Raw genomic sequence first — 10,821 nt, 5'->3', positions numbered from 1 at the left:
GAGGAGAAGGGGACGACAGAGGATGAGATGGTTGGATGGCATCACCGACTCCATGGGTATGAGTTTGAGTAAACTCCGGGAATTGGTGATGGACAGGGAGGCCTGGCGTGCTGCGATTCATGGCGTCGCAAAGAGTCAGACATGACTGAGCGACTGAACTGAACTGAATGAAAACTAGAATCATTTGTTTGGTGGAGTGGCAGGACCTGACCTAGTAGGGTTTAGACATAGTTATAGGGAAGAAGGGAGAGGAAGAAAACTTGGGAGGGAGTTCAAACAGAATGTAAATAAATTGAGAAATCAGATTGAATTGGACTAGAAAACAGAGGCAACCCATGATGTGTTTAAGTTGTTACTAATTAAGCAGGTTAAGGAATGAGTCAGAAATTTAAACTGGCACACACACACACAGATATATACACACATATCTCTCAGTTTATATATATATATATATATATATATATATATATATATATATAGTGAAGGAAAGTTACACAGCTCAAAATAACCCCCTCCCGGTCCTCCCCACCATTCTGTGCAAAACAACGAACTCTCTCACCTGAAGAAAAAAATGGACATTAAGGTTGATTACGCCCAGCTCCAAGCTGGTCCAGCCTCTGGCGGATCTCCAGAATTCCTTGCCCCAGCCATTTGAGAGAGAACTAATCCAAACAACCTTGGAGAAGAACGGGCCCCCTTAAGACAGTGGATTTCCACATATATGCCTATATATACTTTCTTCTTGGGTTAGTGCATCAGCTCACTAATGCTGCCCCTTCTGGCCTCGTTAAAGGTGATCTGGTCCTGTAAAGTGCTGGGCTTTTTCTTTCTCCGAACCTCGCCTTCTCTGACTCCCTTACCCTACATATGGAAGTTTATACAGATGTATATTAGTTTAAATATATTCATATATATATATATAATACTGTTTATATTTAATTTTTGTATATTATAAAGTTTTGACATATTAAAAAAACCTTTTCTGACTGGAAAGATTGCTCCTTTGGGGACTAGCCAATTTTTAGAGATATAGCAAAGGACTTAGCCAAGAGCATGCCTATAACATGCAAACTAACTAGTGCAGAGCTCTACTTCTTCTATCTGGCTTGTGTACCCCCTGGAGGCAATATTTCTCTACCTTAACCATCCAGAGCCAGGCTCCAAGCAACTAGAGGCCACTCCCATTGATAGTGTGCATGCTCAGCCAGTCAGTTGTGTCGACTCTTTGCAACCCCATGGCCTATAGCCCACCAGGCTCTTCTGTCCATGGATTTCTCCAGGCAAGAATACTGGGGTGGGTTGCCATTTTCTTCTCCAGGAATCTTCCCGACCTTGGGATTGAACTCGTGTCTCCTGCATTGCAGGCAGATTCTTTGCTGTTGGGCCAGCTGGGAAGCCCCTGCTACAGTTTACATCCAATTAAATTATCCAAACCAGTCAACTGCAAACTGTTTATTTTGCCTTGCCAGGCTTTTCCTGAAGAACAGCCAGTAAAGACTGTGGCCAACACCCTCCCTTTGTTTCTTCTGCTGCTTCTGCCTGTGTGGGGCGCTGGTGCTTTCCTGTGTGGCCCTGCATGGGATGGCGTGCCTCCTGATTCTAGTACCAATGAGTACAATAACGTTTGTTTTCTTGACCCTCTCCTGTGTCTCCTCTTGTGGTTGAATCTGACCATGACATAAAAGAGCACAGAATCTATATACATACGTATCTGTTTCTGTCTATACACACACACACACACACATATACTCAGGTGATTACACACCTGAGTATTGGGTCTGTGACTCTAAAAATCACTTGAGGGATTTTCAAATCCCTCCCTTGTTAGTTGATGCAACAACTAATATAGCTTTCATCTTCCCTTCAAGTGCATGGAAATGCTCAATTTTAGGGATTGACAACCTTTCAGGAGTCACATGTAAGGCTATTGATGCCATTTTTTCTAGATTATTATGAAAGCATGAGAGATGATAACCTTGCATCAACCTTCAAAATTAGAGGTGGATGTTTTAATAGAGTGAATTTCCAAGACCAGATCTTGTAAACAAATGAGCATCACTGAATTGGACTTCAGAAAATAATCTGTGAGATATGGGGAGGTGGCAATTAAAAACATGTCTCTCTGAAAATTCTTTGGTCACTCACTGCTAGAGCCTATCTTAGTATCTATTTAGTATATATTTTTAAGTCATTAAAACTTTTTGCCTGTGTTCCTCATCTCAAGTATCTTTCTCCCCAGAATATATTCATTTCTCAGTTAACTTATTTTGCAATTATTTTCTGAGCATATTTGTGCCAGGAATATGTGATTGATGAGTGCTAAGTTCTGGGAGTAGAATTGTGGATAAGATTGATGTGGCTTGCCTTTGTGGAGCTTACATATCTTACATGCAAAACAACTGTGATAAACTGCACAGTGAGAAGGGAAGCACGTGACGGGTCTGGGAGTGGGGTTGGGAATAGACTTAATTTCTTCATTTAATGCCCACTGTGCATGTGCATTGGGCTAGAGGCAGGAAGAACAGGGATGAGAGATGCTGCCTTTTATTTGCCTTCTAAAAATATTTAAATGTAATGTGGATCGTGCCTTCCCCCTACCGTTCTTTGAATTTCATTTGAGATCCTTAAGCCTTAGACAAATGTTTGTAAAATAAAAAGCAGATTTGTGTGTACAAAATTTCTTCTGATTCAAATAAAAACAACCTCACTTTACTGAGAAAAGAAATTAGTCTATTTCACAAACCCCTTAGAATTTAGCCCAAAATAAGTGACTCACTCTCTAATCACTGCATTTGGATGCTTGAAATAAATTTCTAGGAAATTTTAGATGCTACTCTCTGTAAGGTTAACCACCTATAATATATAGGAAAGTGTTATATTACTATAAATAAGCAGGGTGTTGCATCCTCCAATTGGCTTGACCCTGGTTCTCCTTATTTCCATAGTGTCCTAAACAGATGGCAGATGCTTGAGAAATGTCTTCTTCAGTGAACTGACAGACGGGAAAATGAGAGGGCATTTTAGGGAGCATTGTACAATTCCAAGTCATTACTGATTATTGACATGTATGATTAATATAGCTAATTCTAGGGACTGGAGTGGGTATAAAGCATATAACAAAACTTTCCCTCAGTAAGTGTATTCATTTGCTCCTGAAAAAAAAAAATAGGGCTTTGCTGGTGGTCCAGTGGTTTAGAATTCCCCTGCCAGTGCAGGGGACACGACTTTCATCCCTGGTCTGGGAGGATCCCACATGCTTTGGGCAACTAAGGCAGTGCACCACACCTACTGATCCCACACTCTAGAGCCTGTGGGCCCCAAGTACTGAAGCCTGTGAGCCTGAGAGCCCTTGCTCGGCAACAAGAGAAGACCCTGCAATGAGAAACCTGGGCACCGCAGCTAGGCAGTCGCCCCCTTCCCTGCAACTGGAGAAAGTCCACGTGTAGCAACAAAGACCCAGCACAGCCAAAGATTAATAATTAAAAAAAAACTACTCTGTGCCAGGTGCTGCGCTGGGCCCTGAGAATTGCAGTGAATAAGACAGGCAATGTCTTTGTTTCCAGGGAGCTTACTGCCCAGAGAGGGGAGACAGATATTAATCAGGCAATTAGGTGAATGAACACAGTCATTTTACAGGCAGCTAAATGCTGGAGAGACGTTAACACAAGATGATGTAATATAATAGTGAGAGATGGGTGGGGGGCCAGGGCAGTTTGCTGCTCAGGGTGGGAGATGTTTTTGTGGAGCCAAAGTCAGTCATGTAGAGATCCAAGGTCAGGGAAAAGGCTGGCAAAGACAGCCTTAATATTTCATTAAATAACTGTACAGGATAGGAAGAGCAGAGGAGTAGAGATGAGTCCAGCCCTGGGGCCAGGCTTAGGGAGCGAGGCTTGAGTAGGGGTCAGGGGTGTGGGCGGGAAGGAAGTGAGGACTTCAAAAAGACTTTCCTTTGACTACCTGCCTCTGAGCCTTCCAGTCTGACCACTGATCCCGTCTGTTGATTGAATCGTAGACACGTGCTTGCTTATCCAGTACCTAGTGGAAATAAGAGATCAGAATTGGGATTTACTTTAAAGACATTTGTCAAAATTAAGACATTAACATTGGTAAATTACTATTAACTAAATTATAGGTTTATTCAGATTTTACCAGTTTTTTCCATTAATGTCTGTTTTCTGTCCCAGGATTTTTGCCATTTTCTAAGTAATCCATGTGAATAAATGAGTGTAGTGGCTACCAGCCAGCAGTGGTAAGTTCTACATCTTATTTCCCAACATGTCATTTTTACTGGTTTTTTATTTTATGGGAGTGCAATCCAAGATCCCCCCTTTCATCATGCTCATTTACCCCATCTTTCTGAGGGCTGTGTTGCGATTCATGTGATAGTATTTTTTTTTTCATAATAATTTCAACAGCCACCAGGTCCACGTATTTTCCTAAAATATTTGGGAAATGGACCACTTTCAGAGAATTTTAGAGAAGCAACTGCTCCCTCCAGCCATCTGTTTTACTACAGTGAAAACTGTGAGAAGTCTGACTCTTCACTGCCTGGTTTTAAGCAAGTTATGAGATATCTACCTGTGTTGCACCTATTGTTTGGGTCTTTACTTCACAGCTAATTTTTCTTCTTGAAGACAGGAATGTTATTTCATTCATCTTTAGAGACTATGAATGCTTAGAACTTTTCATGTATTCACTAATTCTTTCCAACAAGTATCTATTGATCAATGAATAAGTGACAGGTAATTGGCTAGGTGTTGGTAGTAATATAAAGTTAAATTGGCCAAAGCTTCCACACTTCTGGTGAAAGTCAGAGATGTCTTCCTTCCTATTTGGATTTCCCATGCCAGCACAGTACCTGGAGTTATGGAGGCCCACAATAAATGTTTGACTCCCTGCTTCAAGAATACCTCTCTGACACAGTGAAGAGGATAGAGGCAAGAGATCAATGGTGGCTGTTGCAATGGTTCAGTAGGGATGCTGTGAAGGTCACGGACTGGAACAAGGGGAGTTTGAATATATTTTCTGAGAAAGAATGAACATAACTGGGTGAACAGTTGGATGAGGCAGTTAAGAGCGAGGGAAGAGCAGAGAGGATGCTTCTGAAATCTCCAGCTTGAGCTGTGCAGTATAGAACACAGGAAGAGAAAGAAAGCTTGGAGGGCAGTGGTGGAGAGGAGAAAGGGGAAAGGGAAAATAGGTTTAATAGGAACATTCAGTTTAAGAAGAAGCATATGTAATATAGGTGCTTCCCAGGTGGCTCAGTGGTAAAAAAAAAAATCCACCTGCCAATGCAGGAGACAAGGTTTTGATCCCTGATCCAGAAAGATCCCTTAGAGGAGGAAATGGCAACCCACTCCAGAATTCTTGCCTGGGAAATCCCATGGACAGAGGAGCCTTGTGGGCTACAGTCCATGCAGTAGCAAAAGAGTCGGACATGACTGAGAGTCTAAACAAGACAACGCATAATAGATGGCCCACAGGTACCTTTTAAATGAGTGAAGGTAGGGATGGATTGATGCTTGAGTACCTATGGGCAGATGGAGAAGATAGACTCAATGAGGCAAATGATTTTGCTGTGTAAAATTCTTAGCCTGTGATGTCAATTGCCCAGTGGTTTTGGCAGCTGGGGCAGGTAAAAGAGGGGCAGTAACACTTGGCCTAAGTGTCTATAGGTTTGGTTGTGGAATAATGTAACAGATGTGTGGGGTGTGCTTAAACTTAACCCCCTATCAGCAAGGCAGTAGGCAGAGTCATTAGAAATTTTTGAGGGCAGTTGAGTGAGTTATAGGGAAGATAAAAAATGTGGGTATAGACCATTAAGGTCCTTAAGTAAGAGGCTTAAGGCATAATTTATTACAATATAGGCTCTTGGGAAGGACAGGGTTGCGGGGGAGGGTGACCAAAGTTATGCTTTTGGAGGATTTTTTTTTTTTTTTCTGGTCAGCAATGTTCAGGAGGAATTGGATAAGGGAGAGAACTTTTTAAGAATATTTATTTATCTACTTTTGGCTACTTTCTCCAGTTGCGGTGTGCAGGCTTTTCACTGCAGCGGCTTCTCTTGTGGAGCAAAGGGTGCAGGCTCAGTACTTGTGGTGTATGGGCTTAGTTGCCCCTCAGCACGTGGGACCTCCCCAGACCAGGGATCGAACCCGTGTCCCCTGCATGGCAGTCAGATTATTAGCTCGTGGCTGTTTTGCTATTCAGGACTGAAGTGATGGGGTTTCACGGTGCTGGTTTCAGGCCCCCACGGGGTCTCTGTTGCATGGCATGCCCTCCCCTCCTTCCCTGCCCCTGCTTCACTTTGCCCACACATCAGCTTCCTTCTCCTCATCCTTCAAGACTCAGCTCCAGTGCGGCCCCCTCTGCGGAGCTCCCCCAAACCTCAGGGGCCGGGCTGCTGACTCCCTCCTCGAGACTGCGCGCGTGTTGTGTCTCTGCTGGTGCTTCTTCCACACTGGGTGGATTTTGTTCTCTTCACTCTCTTTCTTTCTAAACCCTGTGAGCCACTTAGAGACGGAAATACTGTCCTGGGGTTCCGGAACCCTTGCCTCGTTCATAGTAGGCACTCGGTAAATTGATTTAAATTATTTAGATAAAGTAATGACAGGGAAAATGGAAAGAAAAGTACGAATCAAGGGTAAATTTGGAGGATAAAACTGTTGAGATTTACTCATTATATAATCAAAAGGAGAGCCGTTCCCTATAGAGGGTATACCTATAGAGGGTGTTCCTATAGAGGGTATACCTATAGAGAGTGTTCCTATAGAGGGTATACCTATAGAGGGTGTTCCTATAGAGGGTATACCTATAGAGAGTGTTCCTATAGAGGGTATACCTATAGAGGGTGTTCCTATAGAGGGTATACCTATAGAGGGTGTTCCTATAGAGGGTATACCTATAGAGGGTGTTCCTATAGAGGGTGTTACCTATAGAGCGTGTTCCTATAGAGGGTGTTCCTATAGAGGGTGTTACCTATAGAGGGTGTTACCTATAGAGGGTGTTCCTATAGAGCGTGTTCCTATAGAGGGTGTTCCTACAGAGGGTGTTCACTGAGGGTACAGTGGGGTGGTAAGCTATTACGGGAGTACTACATCAGTCTCTAACAGCATCATGTGTGTATAAATATGTAACAATTTATAATGTATAAATATGTAAATGACATGTAATATAACACATGTGTTTGTGTGTGTGCTCACTCATGTCTAACTCTTTGGAGCCCCATGGATTGTAGCCCGCCTGGTTCCTCTGTCCGTGGAATTTTCCAGGCAAGAACACCGGAGTGGGTTGCCTTTTCCTCCTCCAGGGGACCTTCCCGACCCAGGGATCACACCCGCGTCTCCTGCATCTTCTGCTTGGCAGGTGGAGTCTTTACCACTGCGCCACCAGGGAAGCCCTATCTAGTTTCTATAAAATGCTTCCAATCCATCCTGGGGTAACACTTACAATACCCCTAGAAACTGCAGGACATCATCAGCTATTATTCATGAACATGGAGCAGAATTAAAAGGGAGTTCAGTAGGAATAGGGACAACCAGTCAAGACCAAAAACTGTTAAGACCTAGAGCTGAGGACTGGCATCTCTACTAAGGTGAGAACATGAGAGGCAAGGGAAATGAATCCCTCACATATTCACGTCATCGTTTTTGAGTAAGTCTAATTAAACTGAACCCATCAAAACATCTGGTGGAAGAATTTCTGTATTTCATACCGGAAAAGTGAGTTGAAATTCTAACTACATTCATGTGGCTGATTGGAAGGAATATCTGTATCTGGGTCACCTTTTTTCATCAAAAGAAAGAGGAGGCATTTGCCCTGGGTGGAGGGTTATGATTATGGAAATGATATTCTCTTGAAGCCCCACATTGAAAACTGATGCTGCTTATCCATTTTTAGAGTACAGGGAAAATTATGGTTATTGAAAACCTGAAAGGAGTGTATCTTCATACACCTTAATTGAACATTATACTAAAAATATGAAATTTATGAATAGCTGGCTTGATTCTCCAGCCTATTACAGAGAACAGTCTGCTGCAAACTTCCAAAGGTTTCCTCACTTGGGTTAATGTGAAATTGTGCACAGGTTCACTCATCCTTTTTGCCAGAGCATCTGACTTCTTTTCCAGACAGGGGTCTGGGGGCCCAATCTGGGCTGGGGGAGGCAGAGATATTGTGTCTGGAAAGATTCATGGAATGCCAGAGCTGGAAGCAATGTTGAGATACCAGCTTCCTATATAGAGGCTCAGGGGGAACTGTGACGACTTTTCTCTTGGAAGAAGGTGCAGCTGGGTCCCCTCTGACATAAACACTAGGCTTGCTGATTGATGAGAAATTTGACTGTGTATTCTTTTTTTTTTTTTTAAATTATTTACTTATTTGGCTGTGTAGGGTCTTAGTCACAGCACATGGAATCTTTGATGCCTCGTATGGGGTCTTCCATTTCAACACTTGGACTCTGTGGTCACTCTGACATGGGAATCACATACTCTGGTTTCAGACAAGGAAAACAATTCTGCCAAACACAGGGGCCACGTGGCCCCAGCATCAAGAAGGGAGAATGAGGCCCAACATTGGTGGGATCCCCACACTGTCCTGGGAGGCCTGACCTTAGCCTGCATGTTGTTTAGTCGCTAAGTCATGTCTGACTCTTTAGCGACCACTGTAGCTCCTCCAGGCTCCTCTGTCCACGGGGTTTCCCAGGCAAGAGTACTGAAGTGACTTGCCACTTCCTTCTCCTGGAATCTTCCCGACTCAGGGATCAAGCCACGGCTTCTCCTGCATCTCCTGCATTGTAGGCGGACTCTACCCCCGAGCCCCCAGGAAAACCCGACTTTAGCCTGTACTTCAGGATAAAATATTTTTTTGAGGCAAAAAAGAAACAAGAAGGTACATTTCCTTGGGATGATTTATCAGTCTATTCACCGTTTAAAAGTTATTTCTTAACCACTCTGTGAAACATATGAGCTGAGAAATACCAAATACTGATGATGGCTCAGTGGACAGTCTGGCTAGGGATTCAGGCACAAATCCAAAGGAAAATCAGTTATTTCTTTAGAATTTTTGATATTTAGTGCTAATCTCATCTGTCTTGTAGGCATTAATTGTTTATCTCTGTCCAGTACACATGATATATTTTATACTCGATATTTATTAATTTTTAAAATAAACTTCGTGTTTCATATCAAGTATTCATTGATGGTGTTAGGTCATTTATAATTAGCCATTGAATTAGCCTCAAACTTGAATTATTCAGTGTAGGATAATACAAAAATGTCTCATATTTTGGACTTTGTAGTTTAAGATATATCTTGAAATTATTTTCACATTAATTGAATGTTTTTTTCAGCCTATTACTGGTTCAATGGGCCTCCCAGGTGATTCAGTGGTAAAGAATCTGCCTGTCAATACAGGAGACACAGAAGACATGGGTTTGATCCCTGGATCAGGAAGATCCCTGGAAGAAGGAAAGGCAACCCGCTCCAGTCTTCTTGCCTGGAAAATTCCATGGGCAGAGGAGCCTGGCAGGCTACAGTCAGTGGGGTCACAGAGTCAGACACGACTGAGTGAGCATGAGCAGAAACTGGTTTGACTGAGGATCTCAGGCTTGCTGAGCCGCAAACATTTTAGACCTTGACTTTACCGGTCAGATCCTTGTATCTGCTGTATTGTGAAGCTCCTTAGACATATTTCAGCTTGATTCTCTAACTTTTCATCTTTACTTATTAAAAAAGAAATCTCCCTATTGAGCATGTCAGCCTCTTATTCAGTTCACATCTCCCTTTTCCCTCTAGGGCAGTCTAGGTGTTCCTCTCCAAAGATCGGAAGGGGAGAGGTGAGGTAGCTGCCTGCAACTTTTCGTCTTCGCTCTTCTTTCTTGCGCTTGTTCCATGTGTGTTACAGTGAGAAGGGGGAGGAAAAAATGCAGGGTCGTTTGCCTTCTAGATTTTTCATGGTGCATTGGTTCTTCTCCTTTAAAAAAACTAGTTTGATTTATTTATTTAGTTTTGGGTCTTTGCATGTGCGGGCTCGTCCCTAGTTGCGGTGAGTGGGAGCTAGTGTCTGGTTTTGGTGCCCGGGATTCTCATTATGGTGGTTTCTCTTGTGGCACATGGGCTCAGGTGCTCCAAGGCACGCGGGGTCTTCCTGAATCCAGGATGGAACCCATGTCTCCTGCAGTGACAGGCGGCTTCTTTCCCACGGAGCTACCAGAGAAGCCTGGTTCTTTTTCTGCTTGTCTTTGGTTGAAAGTACTTTCTTTTTAGGCAAAGAATCACATATTGGCAATGGGGAGGTTACTCTGCCTATTTTTCCAGTCACCGTCCCTTACTGAGCTCACTGCTATATGGCTTGAACAGGGGGAGGCAAACAGCCCCAGAAGTTTCCATGGACAAAGAACTTTCTAGGACTTTCCTGTAGGCGTTGCTAGTCCTTCTGTGATGCACCTGTGTGTTCAAGTTGACTCCTAAGGGGCAGCTGCGTGTATCTTCCTGCCACGTGCATGCCCCATTGTCCCATGCAGTAGACGTCTCCAGGTGCAGTGGAGCTAAAGGTGCTAGAACAGTATACACAGTTAGTCATTTTCTCTTGCTTTTCCCCACCTCCCCTCCCCTCTGCCCCTCTTTCTTTAAATCTTCTCTGCTCAACTTGAGATGCACACGTCTTACACTTAGGGCTACACTCTCATGGGCTCATTTTTGCAAGTAGTTGGCTGTGAATTCACAAGCATGTGACTTCCTGAGGCAACAGGACAGGTGTGGACAAAGGAAGGCTCACATGAGTACATTGTGTTAGCTCAGTGCCCATCTAGGCAGCTGTACTGGT

The sequence above is a fragment of the Odocoileus virginianus genome, chromosome 13 (assembly GCF_023699985.2).
Source record: "Odocoileus virginianus isolate 20LAN1187 ecotype Illinois chromosome 13, Ovbor_1.2, whole genome shotgun sequence".
Classification (NCBI taxonomy): Eukaryota; Metazoa; Chordata; class Mammalia; order Artiodactyla; family Cervidae; genus Odocoileus; species Odocoileus virginianus.
Note: the sequence above shows the minus strand (reverse complement) of the source record.